This window comes from Diabrotica virgifera, chromosome 6 (assembly GCF_917563875.1).
Source record: "Diabrotica virgifera virgifera chromosome 6, PGI_DIABVI_V3a".
NCBI lineage: Eukaryota > Metazoa > Arthropoda > Insecta > Coleoptera > Chrysomelidae > Diabrotica > Diabrotica virgifera.
This window is the reverse complement of record NC_065448.1, coordinates 38,014,546-38,029,470: the sequence shown is the minus strand read 5'-3', so window position 1 is coordinate 38,029,470 and position 14,925 is coordinate 38,014,546. Positions and strand designations below refer to the sequence as shown.

General features: G+C 31.6%; 1 protein-coding gene across 1 annotated transcript in view; it reads right to left on the bottom strand.

Moving 5' to 3' along the window:
* Positions 1-7,525, bottom strand: part of LOC114333791 (uncharacterized) — a 50,364-nt gene extending 42,839 nt beyond the window's left edge. Inside the window, exon 1 of the mRNA XM_050653986.1 lies at positions 7,481-7,525. The gene's annotated coding sequence lies outside the window, so the exon portion shown is untranslated. The remainder of the gene's footprint in view (positions 1-7,480) is intronic.
* Positions 7,526-14,925: the final 7,400 nt, after the last annotated feature.

Here is a 14,925-nt window from a genome sequence, read left to right as displayed (position 1 = left end):
ACACCGTTGCTGCAAAATAGCAATAAATATAAAATAAGGGAGCAAAACAAGCCTGTCCTTATTCAATGTTTTTCCATCACTTACGTTACACTTGGAACCTTCCTAATTTGCTTAGAAAATTTTTGTAATGCGTCCACCAGATTTCATTAAAATTTACTTACTAGATTTTTCATAATAATTTTGCAATCTAAACTTTTTTTAAAAAATTAAAATTTTTTAAAATCTTGCACAACAAAAACTAGAACATACAAAGATTTGTCAATTTTTTTACATATAAAGAAGCACTCCACCTATCTTATGCACTTCACAGAATTGAAATCGGATTATTTAAGCAGCCTCAGCAATGTTTTAAAGTTATAAACAATTTTTTGGCTTATAAACAAATTAGTACTGTGTAGTGCTACGGGCTCTTTTATTTAGATGGACTTACCCAAGTTTTTTTATGTACTTTGATCCGTAGAACACGAATTTTTTGGGTAACAGTTGATCCGGATGTCGATAAGATTGTTATAAACAAAGAACTTGAGGAATTACATAACATCGATTTTTCGCAAAATAAAACATTTTTTTTTGTATTTCTTGGGTAATTCTAAGCAAAAAATGTTCTTACAAGTTTTTTCGTAGGATGCATAGTTTTCGAGATAAATGCGGTGGAACATTCAAAAAATCGAAAAATTGCAATTTTTGAACGAGAATAACTTTTGGTTAAAAAATAAAATAGCAATTCTGCTGACAGCATTTGAAAGTTTAAGTGAAATTATACCGGTTTTAATTATTTGCATTGCTAAAAATTATTTTTTTTATTAATAAACAAAGCTATTTGTTTATAAGCCAAAAAATTGTTCATAATTTTAAAACATTGCTGATTCCCCGATTCCCTGATAATCCGATTTTAATTCTGTAAAGTGTATTAGATAGGTAGAGCACCTCTTTATATGTAAAAGAATTAGCCAACTTCTAAATGGTCTACTTTTTGTTCAGAAATATTTTAAAAAATTTGAACTTTTTTAAAAACATTTACATTGCAAATTTATTATGCAAAATCTATTAGGTCGATTTTAATGAAATTTGGTAGACCATTTAAGTAAGTTATAAGAATTTTCTAAGCGAATTACTAAGGTTCTAAGTGCCACCAAAGTGGTTAAGAATGATTGAATAACAACAGGCGTATTTTGCGCCCTTATTTTGTATTTATTGCTATATTGCAGAAAAGGTAATGGTGGGCACTCAATAAGAAAGGAGTCCCTGGTGCTTATGTAAAGATTGTGAGGGATATGTATGAGAGAGTAGCGACTAGTGTTAGGACAGGTGTGGGAGAGACTGATAAATTTCATGTGAAAGTAGGATTGCACCAAGGCTCGGTGCTTAGTCCGTATTTATTCTCATTAGTTTTGGACCAGATAAGAGCGAAACTACCGGGTAACATTCCATGGTGCTTAATGTATGCTGCTGATGTCGTGTTAGTAGGAAATAGTGAAAGAGACTTAAAAAAAAAACTGGAACAGTGGACACGAGCTCTGGAGGAAAAAGGTTTAAAACTTAGTAGGACAAAGACAGAGTATTTGGAATGTTCATTTTAAGATGGAGTTACTACAAATAAAATGGTATCTTTGGATGGTGAACTGATTGTAAAAAGCAATAGTTTTAAGTACCTGGGATCGGTATTACAGAGTAATGGAGAAATAGATGGAGATGCATGCAGTAGAATTAGGGATGGATGGATGAAGTGGAAGGAAGCGAGTGGTGTGTTGTGTGACAGAAAAGTTCCAATGAAGCTGAAAGGAAAATTCTATAAAACAGTTATAAGACCGGCTATGATGTACGGAACTGAATGTTGGGCAGTGAAAAAGAAAGAGGAACAACGAATGCATGTGGCGGAGATGAGAATGCTTAGATGGATGAGTGGAGTGACAAGAAAGGATAAAATTAAAAATGAGTATATTAGGGGAAGTCTAGGTGTGGCACCAATTGATGCCAAAATGAGAGAGCATAGGTTGAGATGGTTTGGTCATGTTCAACGTCGGGACGTTAATCATTCAATACGAAGAGCAGCTGAAGTGCAGATTCCTGGAAGGAGTAAGGGAGGAACACCAAAGAAGACGTGGGGGGAGACGATTAGGCAGGACATGTTGGTAAAGGGGATTAATATTGATATGACCCAGGATAGAATTGTGTGGAGAAATGCAATTAGGGAAGCCGACCCCGCATAGGAATAAGGCAAAGAGAATGATGATGATTGCAGAAAAGGTAATACCTTAAGACATTTTTGACCAGTCGTATATCATACAAAATTCAATTATCTTTATTTTATTTCTCTACGACTTTGTTTCAAAACGAACTGTTTTAAAGTTATAAGCAAAGAAAGCAGAAAAAATCGATGTTTTTCGAAATTTTTAAATATTTTAATTTTTTTATTAATGTTCCGGGCATATTTGAGGAGGAGCATACGTCAATTATTATTACTGAAGGTGTCACCTAACTTTATCTGCAAAAATCCGAATGCCACCTCTCACATCCAAAAATACACGTTTTTTTACAGATTAGTCCTAGTCTAGTGATCAATCCGATCCAGTTGACTGGAATGGCTGTCTATTTTTCATTTCAGTTCGTCCGTTCCAGCGCCACTGAAATAGTGTAAACGGCCAATTCAGTGCTTGATTATTGCATTAAAGCATTGTCACTATAGTGCTACTGATCTTACAGCTTTTGAATGACTGGAATAATGTGGAGATATGATCCAGTCCTGCACTGTATTGGAATAACTCGCTGGATTACTGGACTGGAATAAAGTGAAACGGGCATAAAGGCTCAGTTACACGACGCTAGTAACTCGTATGAGTTACTGAGGCGTACTACAGGCGAGTGTTTCACAGAGATAGTGGCGTCCACACGCTAAAATCGTTTTTTAACCCTGTAAGCGCGCATGATGCTCTCAAGCAACGTTGACTTCAAACTCTAAAATTTCCATATACGTCGAATTTTACCACAGTAGGACGGTGTGGTATCCAAGCGACAACCGTTCGTCTATGATTCCGGCATGTGCGCCACCTGTATTAAATTTTGTTAACTTAGTAAGCCTCATTTGGAGTGTAAGGTTTCAATGAAAGTGTTGTAGTGCCGACGTTGCTAGTTAAATATAAACAAATCGGTAAGTAAAAACACGTATTTTGCTGTAATATTTTTAGAATCTATTTAGGAAAGGTTTATTTATAATCTAAAACATACATCTACGTTGTACATTGAGTAGTTTTAGCAAAAACTTTGCCTAAAAAGTATGTTGCTTAGAATCAACGTTGACGCTAAGTGGTAATAGTAAAAACTAAGCTGAATTTTCTTTTCAGAAATATGGACATCCCTCCTGTTACGTTTTATGAAAAAAAAAACGAGCTACATAGTTCCTGTTAGAGCTGATGTATCAGATACAGAGAGTATATCCGATGATGAGGACATCGAAAGTAAGCATTTGGATGAGTGTTTAATTGCAGATTCGGGAGATGAATATGATGAAATACAAATAGGTAGAAATAAATATATGGAGCATTCCAAACAAAAAGCTAATGTTCCTTGCCCTGCCCTGCCATAATAAAACAGTATAACCGACACATGGGAGGTGTGGATAAAGCCAATTCTCTTTTAGGATTATACCGCAGTCCTAGTAGGGCTAGACGATGGTACTATGCTATTTTTACATATCTATTAGATATGTCTGTTGTCAATGCCTGGCTAGTATATAAACATCATTGTGCTGAGCTAAAAGTAAAACCAATGCCTTTAAAAAAATTTTAAAATGGACATTTTTTGGACTCCACCAAACAGGTAAAATAAAAAAGAAGGGGCGACCTTCACTGAACGAGACGATCGAAAAAATTGTTACTCCTACGAAAAGTCGATCACATGGCATCACTAGGAAAGACAACGTGGGACACTGGCCCATCTATGGACCAAAAGGAAGATGCCGCTTTTGCAAGAATGGCTACACGACAATTATGTGTCAAAAATGTGACATGAGATTATGTTTTACACCGGGCAAGAATTGTTTCTTTAATTTCCATAACTCTCCACAAATTTTTATCTTTGTTTTTTCTTGTAACTGTGTAAGTAATAAAGTTCATGTTTGCTTATTTTTGTAGATTTTTTTACATATTGTAAGCCCTAAAAGAATTACTTCTGTTGATGGTGATTCCTCGTTTGCACAATGCAAAAATTTTAACTTCAAACTGATACTGTTGCTTTGGAGTAACGTTCTCATTATACCACTAATTGACAATGTTACTTGAGGGCAACGTTTTCAAACTCCACTTTTTATACAAAAATTGCATATACCAACCCCACTGATACGTTCATAGCCGCTTAAAAAACGCCCACACAAATTTTTAGAATTTTATTTCAATGAATTTAATGTGTGACGGTTACAGGGTTAATGTGTAGACCCACTATCAGAGACTTCGTAACACCTCATTGCCTCAACTAATTATTGGTTCTAGCTATTAGAACTATTAGCAGCGTGTAACCGGTCTCTACGGTGCTAGTGCGTTTGTGCGTTATACAGTCGAGTATTCTGTAGAAGTATTGGTGGAGGAACCTACTTGTTCCGGTTAATAGGATTGCTTTCTATTTGCGCGACTGCCATGAACACTCGTAGCGGTTACCTACTCTACTGGAATATAACTATGGGAATTCCCATTGTTTTCAGTCTGGTGGGATGTAGAGTAATATTTTTGGTATTATTTTATGAGCTATTAGATTGAAAACTTAGTCTTTTGCTAGCAGTTGCCGCTAGGGCATCTCTGCCATTTTGTTCGTTGCAATCCGAGACTGCACGCCGGCGTTTGTCCTGGTTGGGTCAGAGAGAGCAGCCTATGTGCCTCCTGACGAGAGACTAATAAGTTTCGAAACCGGTAGAGGTACTTGCTGCACTCTCTGATTGAAGTAGAATATGATGCGGCTGTAGTTTCGTGTTGCAACGAAATTGAAAGTGGTTATTCATTTTTGATTTACATGATTGGAGTACGAAGGGAACCATTTTCGTTGGAACTTTACCGCGCTGAGCAGATGGGACGTGAATTATAAATTGTAAAATTCCCTCATCTTCTTTAGTCTCAGCATCCGTTATGGCTTGAAAATTTTAGAAGCCTCGGAGGTGTAACCAGAGAAGGTTCCCATTGTTTTCAGTCTGGTGGGATGTAGAGTAATATTTTTGGTATAATTTTATGTGCTATTAGATTGAAAACTTAGTAAATTTTCAACGAAAACTTTTCGTTTATAAATTCGCAAAAGTGTGTGTGTGTGTTATTGTGTTGCCGCTCCTGAAATATCTAGAGGCCACCTAGTGATGGATTCCTATGAAGTTTTGTCTTCTGAATCCAAATCTGAAAACGGCATTTTGCTATCTCCAACCATCTTCAACATATCCGACCTCAAAGTCGTCATTGTGACGTCACAAGCCTCCTTAAAATTGTCATTTTCTTCCGACATATGTAGAAACGTCAACTCTACTTTGTTTTCGCGTGACGCAACTAAACGTCAACATAAAATTGAAATGTCAGATAAACAAATTTTATTTATTTATGTTAATGTAATAGGTCTGGATCCCGCGTATGAAAAAAAAGTTGATTAATAGCAAGCTGAAAATTGTTAATAGCCTAAGGGTGTCTAGTCGGATAAACTTTGATATATGGGAACACTGGAACAGGGGCAGTTTTAATTGTGGAACAGGTTAAAAATTTGGAACGGTCAGACCACGAAAAGGGCACATTTATTTTGTCCGACAGAATAGACTTAAACTCTCCGAACAGAGATTAAACTCTCATGCAAAAATCAGACTGCTATTTATCACCTGTCATAATTCCTGTCATTTGACATATTCTACATGTTCCACTCATTAAAACGCCCATTTGGTGGTAAATAGCAGTCTGATTTTTGCATGAGAGTTTAATCTCTGTTCGGAGAGATTAAGTCTGTTCTGTCGGACAAAATACATGTGCCGTTTTCGTGGTCTGACAGTTCCAAATTTTTAACCTGTTCCACAATTAAAACTCCCCTGTTCCATTGTCCCCATATAGCAAAGTTTGTCCGACTAGACACCCTTAAGCTATTAACAAATTTTCAGCTTGCTATTAATCAACTTTTTTTTCATACGCGGGATCCAGACCTATAATGTTAAATTACAGTTCACTATTTTCAAGGAAAACTGTTTATTTTGTATTTATTTATTTTTATTAGATATCAAATCTATATTATACGAGGTATGTCAAAAAATATGGAGTTCGATCAAGATTAAAGTATCTTTATTTTTCACAATATTGAAAAGTGTTATTATAAAAAGTTGTTTGGAGTTAAAAACTATGTTCTAATATGCAATTACTTGTACATCCTTCTAAACATAAAAAATATTTGAAAATGTTTCTCAAATTACGGATACCAATATCATTTTCATTCATAACTCTTTTATTATTAATTTTACGAAGAAAAGTTATTCTTCATAAAAAGATATGCATGGTCTAACATCTAAGATGCATTCATCATATATCAAATTTTATCAATTTTATTCGAGGTATGTCAAAAAATATGAATTTCGCTCGAGAGTAGAGTACCTTTATTAGTTCACAATATTTAAATTAGGATATAATTGCATATTAAAACATAGCATTTAATACTAAACACCTTTTCATACTAGAAATTTTCTATATTATGAATTTAAATACGTAAATAAACAAAGTTTTCGTTATGATAATGCTCGCATTTTCAGCTTGTTTTACATAAAATATTAGTTCATGAAAATGATTAACTATTTATAAATAACTTTTTTCAATAAATATACATATAGGCCTGGATCCCGCGTATGAAAAAAAAAGTTTATTAATAGCAAGCTGAAAATTTGTTAATAGCTTAAGGGTGTCTAGTCGGACAAACTTTGATATATGGGAACACTGGAACAGGGGAAGTTTTAATTGTGGAACAGGTTAAAAATTTGGAACGGTCAGACCACGAAAACGGCTCATGTATTTTGTCCGACAGAACAGACTCAAACTCTCCGAAGAGAGATGAAACTCTCATGCAAAAATCAGACTGCTATTGATAACCAAATGGGCGTTTTAATGAGTGGAACATGTAGAATATGTCAAATGACAGGAATTATGACAGGTGATAATTAGCAGTCTGATTTTTGCATGAGAGTTTAATCTCTGTTTGGAGAGTTTAATTCTATTCTGTCGGACAAAATAAATGTGCCGTTTTCGTGGTCTGACCGTTCCAAATTTTTAACCTATTCCACAATTAAAACTGCCCCTATTCCAGTGTTCCCATATATCAAAGCTTATCCGACTAGACACCCTTAAGTTATTAACAAATTTTCAGCTTGCTATTAATCAACTTTTTTTTCATACGCGGGATCCAGACCTAATATTGTTATTTGCGATTCGCTGTTCATGAGATGATTTTTAATTAGATTACGTTAATATCCATTGCTGGTTTTACTTACTTCTGGAACGAAATATAATAATACACTCAGAAGTAACTTGTTGCGCCACCTGTAACAAAAAAACGAAATATTATTAAAAATTGTTGATGGACAGACAAAAGCCATTGATATAATAACAAAAAAAAAATGTAAAAAAGACTAACTTTTAAAATTGAAAATGTTTATACAGTATGTCCCTGTAAGTTGTATCCATATGGAAAACTTTTTTATTATTAATTTTACGAAAAAAAGTTTTTCTTAATAAAAAGCTCTGCATGGTCCAAAACCTAAGATTTAACTATCAAATATCAAATTTTTTGAATATTATACCAGGTATGTCAAAAAGTTTGAATGTCACTCAAGAGTAAAGTAGCTTTATTTTTCACAATATTGAAAATTGCTATTATGAAAAGTTGTTTGGAATTAAAAACTGTATTCTAGTATGCAATTACATCCTTCTAATTGAAAAATTTTTTTTTTGAAAAATTATGGATAAATAACATTATTTTCAGTTATTTTAATTCAGATAACTCTTTTATTATGAATTTTACGAAAAAAAGTGATTCTTAATAAAAAGTTCTGCATGGTCTAAAATCTAAAATACAACCATCTGTTGTCAAATTTTATCAATTTTATACGAGGTATGTCAAAAAATATGAATTTCGCTCAAGAGTAAAATACGTTTATTTTTCACAATATCGAAAATTGTTATTATGAAAAGTTATTTAGAATTAAAAACTATGTTTCATTATGTAATTACATCCTTCTAATTGAAATATTCCGAACTATAAAGGTACTTTATTTTTGATCTAAATTTATCTTTTTTTGGCATACCTCGTATAAAATTGATAAAATTTGATATAAGATTATTGTATTTTAAGTTTTAGACCATCCAGAACTTTTTATTAAGAATCACTTTTTTCGTAAAATTAATAATAAACGAGTTATCAGAATTGAAATAACTGAAAAAATAATGATAGTTATCCATAATTTCTCAAAATTTTCTTTTTCAATTAGAAGGATGTAATTGCATATTAGAATATAGTTTTTAATTCCAAACAACTTTTCATGATAGCAATTTCCAATATTACGAAAAATAAAGCTACTTTACTCTTGAGTGAAATTCAAACTTTTTGACATACCTTGTATAATATTCAAAAAATTTGATATTTGATGGTTAAATCTTAGGTTTTGGACCATGCAGAGCTTTTTATAAAGAATAACTTTTTTTCGTAAAATTAATAATAAAAAAGTTTTCCATATGGATACAATTTACAGGGACATACTGTATATGTACATTTAAAAAAAATGTATTAATATCCTCAAGCCTTATGCGACTTTGTATATTCTCGATTTAGCTTTAGGCCCGTATTCATAGTCGGTACTCAAGTCTGAGTCGATGCTTAAGGTCGACCTTGAACAAATTCTTATACAAATTTTTTCAAGGTCGACCTTAAGCATCGACTCATACTTGAGTACCGACTATGAATACGGGGCTTAGTGCCAATTTCTATTTGCCTTCTATAATTAAAGAGAATAAACCACAATTTTGTCACTAACGTATACAGTGTGTAACAAAAATACAGGTCATAAATTGAATCACATATTCTGGAATCAAAAATAGATCGATTGAACCTAACTTACCTTAGTACAAATGTGCACATAAAAAAGTTACAGCCCTTTGAAGTTACAAAATGAAAAGCGATTGTTTTCAATATATCGAAAACTATTAGAGATTTTTTATTGAAAATAGGCATGTGGCATTCTTATGGCAGGAGCATCTTAAAAAAAATAACAGTGAAATTTGTACACCCCATAAAAATTTTATGGGGTTCTGTTCCCTTAATCCCCCCCAAACTTTGTGTACGTTTCAATTACATTATGATTGTGGTACCATTAGTTAAACACAACGTTTTTAAAACTTTTTTGCCTCTTAGTATTTTTTCGATAAGCCAGTTTTTATCGAGATGCCGCTTCTTTTTTAATATGTTTACATAAAAATTTTATAGGGGTTTTGTTCCTTTAAACCCCCAAATTCCCAAATGTTTGTACCTTCCAATTAAACTATTATTGTGGTACCATTAGTTAAACACAGTGTTTTTAAAACTTTTTTGCCTCTTACCACTTTTGCCTCTTAGCTTCTTTTTTAATATGTTTCAAAATATACATAAAAATGTAAATTATAAAGAAATTTTCCTTTTATTACCAGGTCTCTATAATCGTACTTAACCATATACATAAATATGTAGGTACAATAATGTGTGGAGGATTTGACAAATATTCAAAATATCTCGATAAAAACTGGCTTATCGAAAAGGTACTAAGAGGCAAAAAATTTTAAAAGTATTGTGTTTAACTAATGGTACCACAATAATAATTTAATTTGAACTTACACAAAAGTTTGGGGGGTGTAAGGGAACAAATCCCCTATAAGTTCACAAATTTCACTATAATTTTTTTATAAGATGCTCCTGCCATAGTAATACCACATGTCCATTTTCAATAAAAAATCTCTAATAGTTTTCGATATATTGGAAAAAATCGATTTTCATTTTGTAATTTCAAAGGGCAGTAAGTTTTTTTATGTGCACATTTGTACTAAGGTAACTTAGGTTCAATCGATATATTTTTGGTCCCAGAATATGTGTTTTAATTTATGACGTGTATTTTTGTTACACCCTGTATACTTGGATGACCACTCCATCCTAGATGAGTCGACCCTGATATTGAAATCCTTAATTTTAAATATAATATATCACGTAGGTATGTATAATTTTATTACTTATAAGTGATGAAGTTGCTTAACTTGACAAAGTTGATTAAACTTAATAATTTTGCTGTTCTTCTTACACATTTTCCATTTTCAAAGAATATAGTGATGATTTCAACCTGCTCTGCGATAAAATAGAATAGACCATTTCAAACGAATTTAAAAAATACTTATTTAACATCGCTGTTAATCAGTACTAACCACAGTTAAAATAACAAAACTTTCTGCAAATTTTTTTGAATTCAGTATTTTTTGAGTTGAAAAAAAAATACACTAGCACAACATAGGCGTTACGTTTAGATCTTCAAAGGGATTACACTTACAGAGTTAATATGAAATAAAAAATCATGGATGCCTGCATTCTCTGGAGCATATCTGTCTAATGATGTGTCACACATGGTCTATATCCTATTTAAAATTATAGTCTGGGCTGATTATCGGAGAATAGGCCATTTTTGGAAAAGTTATTTACCAGCAATTTTATTGCTGGAATCGAAGCTTATGATTATATATATTAATAATATAGGTAGGTATGCAAAGTCCGCAGATAGTGCGCTACTTTTTTTATAAACAAAATGGCGCCCGAAAATCGTGTTTTTTTTTCAATTATTGCTCTATAACTCCGAAGATTTTAACTTTTAACGTTACTTTAACAAAAACGCTCAAATAAAAATTCACCGCAATTAAATTCTGCATAGAGATATGTTTTTCCCGATCTGCTCCGACAAAAATTTTCCTCGGAAAATTCGGGCTTTCCCAACAAAATCTTCAAATAAAGTTTTAGATAAGTAATTATCTACCAATAATTAAATAATTTGGTGACTTAAAAGCCTTCTTGGTTTAGATTATAGTTCCAGAAGCTGGTGAAAATTGAACGAATATTTTAGCAACAATTCAAATGTTAATTAACAATTTACGATCGCACTAATAACCAAAATAATCATGATACACTGATCAAACTTTGAAATCTTATAAAGATGAGATGCCTATTTAACACTTTGTCGACAAAATATAAATTTTTTATTTTTTTGCATAATCTTTAAATGTTAAAAAAAATATTTATAAACAAATTAATGTTTCTCAAAAAGTTTTTATTATATTCTAATTTTAAAAAATAGCTAAAATGTGTATTTCAAATATCTTGAAAATGAATGCTTTAAAACTTTTTTGCAACCATTTTCAAAAAAGTTATGAAACAACAAAGTAAACATACGATTACTACGTTGTTTATATATTTTTTATTTCTTTCAAATCGTAAAAGTGAGTTTAAAGTACAAGCTAATTATTTACAAAAAAATTCGATTATTAATTTAATGGTTTTATTTTAATTAAAGATTATAAATATATTTTTTTGTAATTTACACGCGCGAAAGTAGACTAATACAGTACTGTAGCTAAAATTTTCACTCGAATCGACGACCGCCGCGCGACGTACACTTGATAAATAAAATTATAGTATTATGTATGCTGCGTGTCAGTCGCTTCGAGTGAACATTTTAGCTCCGGTTCTGTATCAAGCCTACTTTCGCGCTAAAAATTACAAAAAAATATTTTTAATCTTTGATTAAAATATAACCATTGAACTAATATTTGATATTCTTTGTGAGTAATTAGATTGTACTACAGATTCACTTTTAGGCTTTGAAACAATTAAAACAAATTATAAACAACAGAGCAATCGTATATATACTTTGCTGTTTCATAACTTTTTTGCAAATGGTTGGAAAATTTTTTTAAAGCATTCATTTTCAAGACCTTTGAAATACGCATTTTAATGATTTTTTAAAATTAAAATATAATAAACAGTTTCTGAGACATGTTAATTTGTTTATAACTATTTTTTAAACATTTAAAGATGCAAGAAAATGAAAAATTTATATTTTGTCGACGAAATATTAAATAGGCATCACATCTTTATAATCTTTCTAAGTTTGATCAATGTCTCATGATTATTTTGGTTGTTATTGCGACTGTAAATTGTTAATTAAAAATTGAATTGTTGCTAAAATATTCGTTTGATTTTCACCGGCTTCTGCAGTTATAATCTATACCAAGAAAGCTTTTATTTCGCCAAGTTATTTAATTATTGATAAATAATTACTTGTCAAAAAAAATTATTTGAAAATTCGAGATTTTGTTGGGAAAACCCACATTTTCCGAGGAAAATGTTCGTCGGAGCAAATCGGGAAAACATGCCTCTGTGTATGATTAAATTGGAGTGAATTTTTATTTGAGTGTTTTTGGTGTAAAGTTAAAATCTTCGGAGTTACAGATCAATAATTGAAAAAAAAAACACGATATGGGGGCGCCATTTTGATAATAAAAAAGTAGCACACTATCTGCGGACTTTGCATACCTATATTATTAATATATAGGATCATAATATTCGATTCCAGCTATAAAATTGATGGTAAATAACCTTTCTTTGTACTTTACTAATTAGATCAGCGTATTATAATTTTTTTTTTCAAAATTTAAAAATTATGCAAAAAAACGAAAAATTTTTAAGAGGAAACAGTAGCGATCAACAGGTAGCGAAAACGCGTTCCAAGATTGCGGCTGTAATTTTGAATATTTTTTCGAGATATTTGGCACACGTATTCGTAATATAATAAAAAATGGCGGTACAGAGCCCAATTTGAAAAATATATTAATATCTATAAATTACTCTGTAATTAAATACAATATTAAAAAAACGAGCCTGTACCGCCATTAAGAAGAACAAAAAATACACTTTCTTCAAATAAACTTTTTTATCCGATGCCTAGATTTTGTGTCATTTTGGGACTACTAATGAAATAAAAAAATTTAGTACATAGTTCCAAAATGACACAAAATTTAGACATCGGATAAAAAAGTTTATTTGAAGAAAGTGTATCTTTTTGTTCTTCTTAATGGCGGTACAGGCTCGTTTTTTTAATATTGTATTTAATTACAGAGTAATTTCCACATATTAATATATTTTTCAAATTGGGCTCTGTACCGCCATTCTTTATTATATTACGAATACGTGTGCCAAATATCTCGAAAAAATATTCAAAATTACAGCCGCAATCTTGGAACGCGTTTTCGCTACCTGTTGATCGCTACTGTTTCCTCTTAAGATCCTTTCCGGGAAGGTTTTTAATGTGGTATACACATTGTATGAGTTTTAGATGTTAAAGTAGAAAGTAGGAAAGAACTAATTATGATATCTTTTGAAATATGACAAATTGGTAAAGTTCTGTGAAAAAATATTTGGTTTCAGAAGAAATAGGTATGAAAGGTTTGGAGACAGGCGTGTTTTGGATTGAGTGGGAAAGCTGAGGTAGAAGGGAATCAGAATTTGGCGCAAGACGAGAGGTCACTGGGGACACTGGGTAATTAACATCGGCGGAAGACAGTCCAGTTTTTTATTTTAAAAAGTTTGGTAATCAGTGTAGAGTGTGTGATCAGCCTTTGCGAGCAGAATCAAGTTGAATCCAAATTGTCGACCGGTTGAAAAGTCAATTTTCCTGGTCCGAGGGAGCTTCCTTTGTTTTGTCTCAAACGAGTAGCTGATTAATATCTTTTTGCACAAGATATCGAACAAGGAAAACTGAATAACAGAATTCGAGAAAATCCTGTATGATTTTTGGAAGCAGTTTGACGAGAGGGCCTTTTTCACAACATCCAGAGAGTACGTGTTGAGAAAATCAAGGACGGCGCAATCCAGAGAACGAGAGAGTGAAGAAACAAAAAGGTTAGTCAAATTATTTGTCGGAATGGAGAAAATTTGTTTATATCAAACCCATATTTGTTTATTTTTTTATTGAACTTTTTTTTACGCAGTTAGTCATTTAAAATTTGAGAAATCAAGTCAAAAAAAGAAAAGTAAATTTTATTAAATTTAGTATGAGTAAATAATAACTTAATTGAATAATTTTTTGTCAAAACAAGGAGATATCAGAGTTAGAATTTAATTTATTAAGTAAGAGATTGTTGCAGCAAAATTTAAATTTAATATTTTTTGGATCACATGTACACGGCTTATTTGATAAAAACAATAGATTACATTTAAATGATATTGAGTGTTTTCAATTTCCCTGTTTCCACCCTGGAAGGAGTAAACAATCAGAAATATTAAAAGCCACCGATCACAGGTATTATAGCCAATACAAATTCAGCCCTGAGAATAAAATTGATTAGAAAATTTAATTTGAATTTAGTTTTGTTTTTACATAGAACAAAAAAATACACTTTGTTCAAATAAACTTTTTTATCCGATGCCTAGATTTTGTGTCATTTTGGAACTACTAAAATTTTTTATTTCATTAGTAGTTCCAAAATGACACAAAATCTAGGCATCGGATAAAAAAGTTTATTTGAAGAAAGTGTATTTTTTTGTTTTTCTTAATGGCGGTACAGGCTCGTTTTTTTAATATTGTATTTAATTACAGAGTAATTTCCACATATTAATATATTTTTCAAATTGGGCTCTGTACCGCCATTCTTTATTATATTACGAATACGTGTGCCAAATATCTCGAAAAATATTCAAAATTACAGCTGCAATCTTGGAACGCGTTTTGGCTACCTGTTGATCGCTACTGTATCACCTTAAATAAGCATCTCATCTTTATAATCTTTATAAGTTTGATCACTGTATCATGATTATTATGGTTATTATTGCGATCGTAAATTGTTAATTAACAATTGAATTGTTGCTAAAATATTC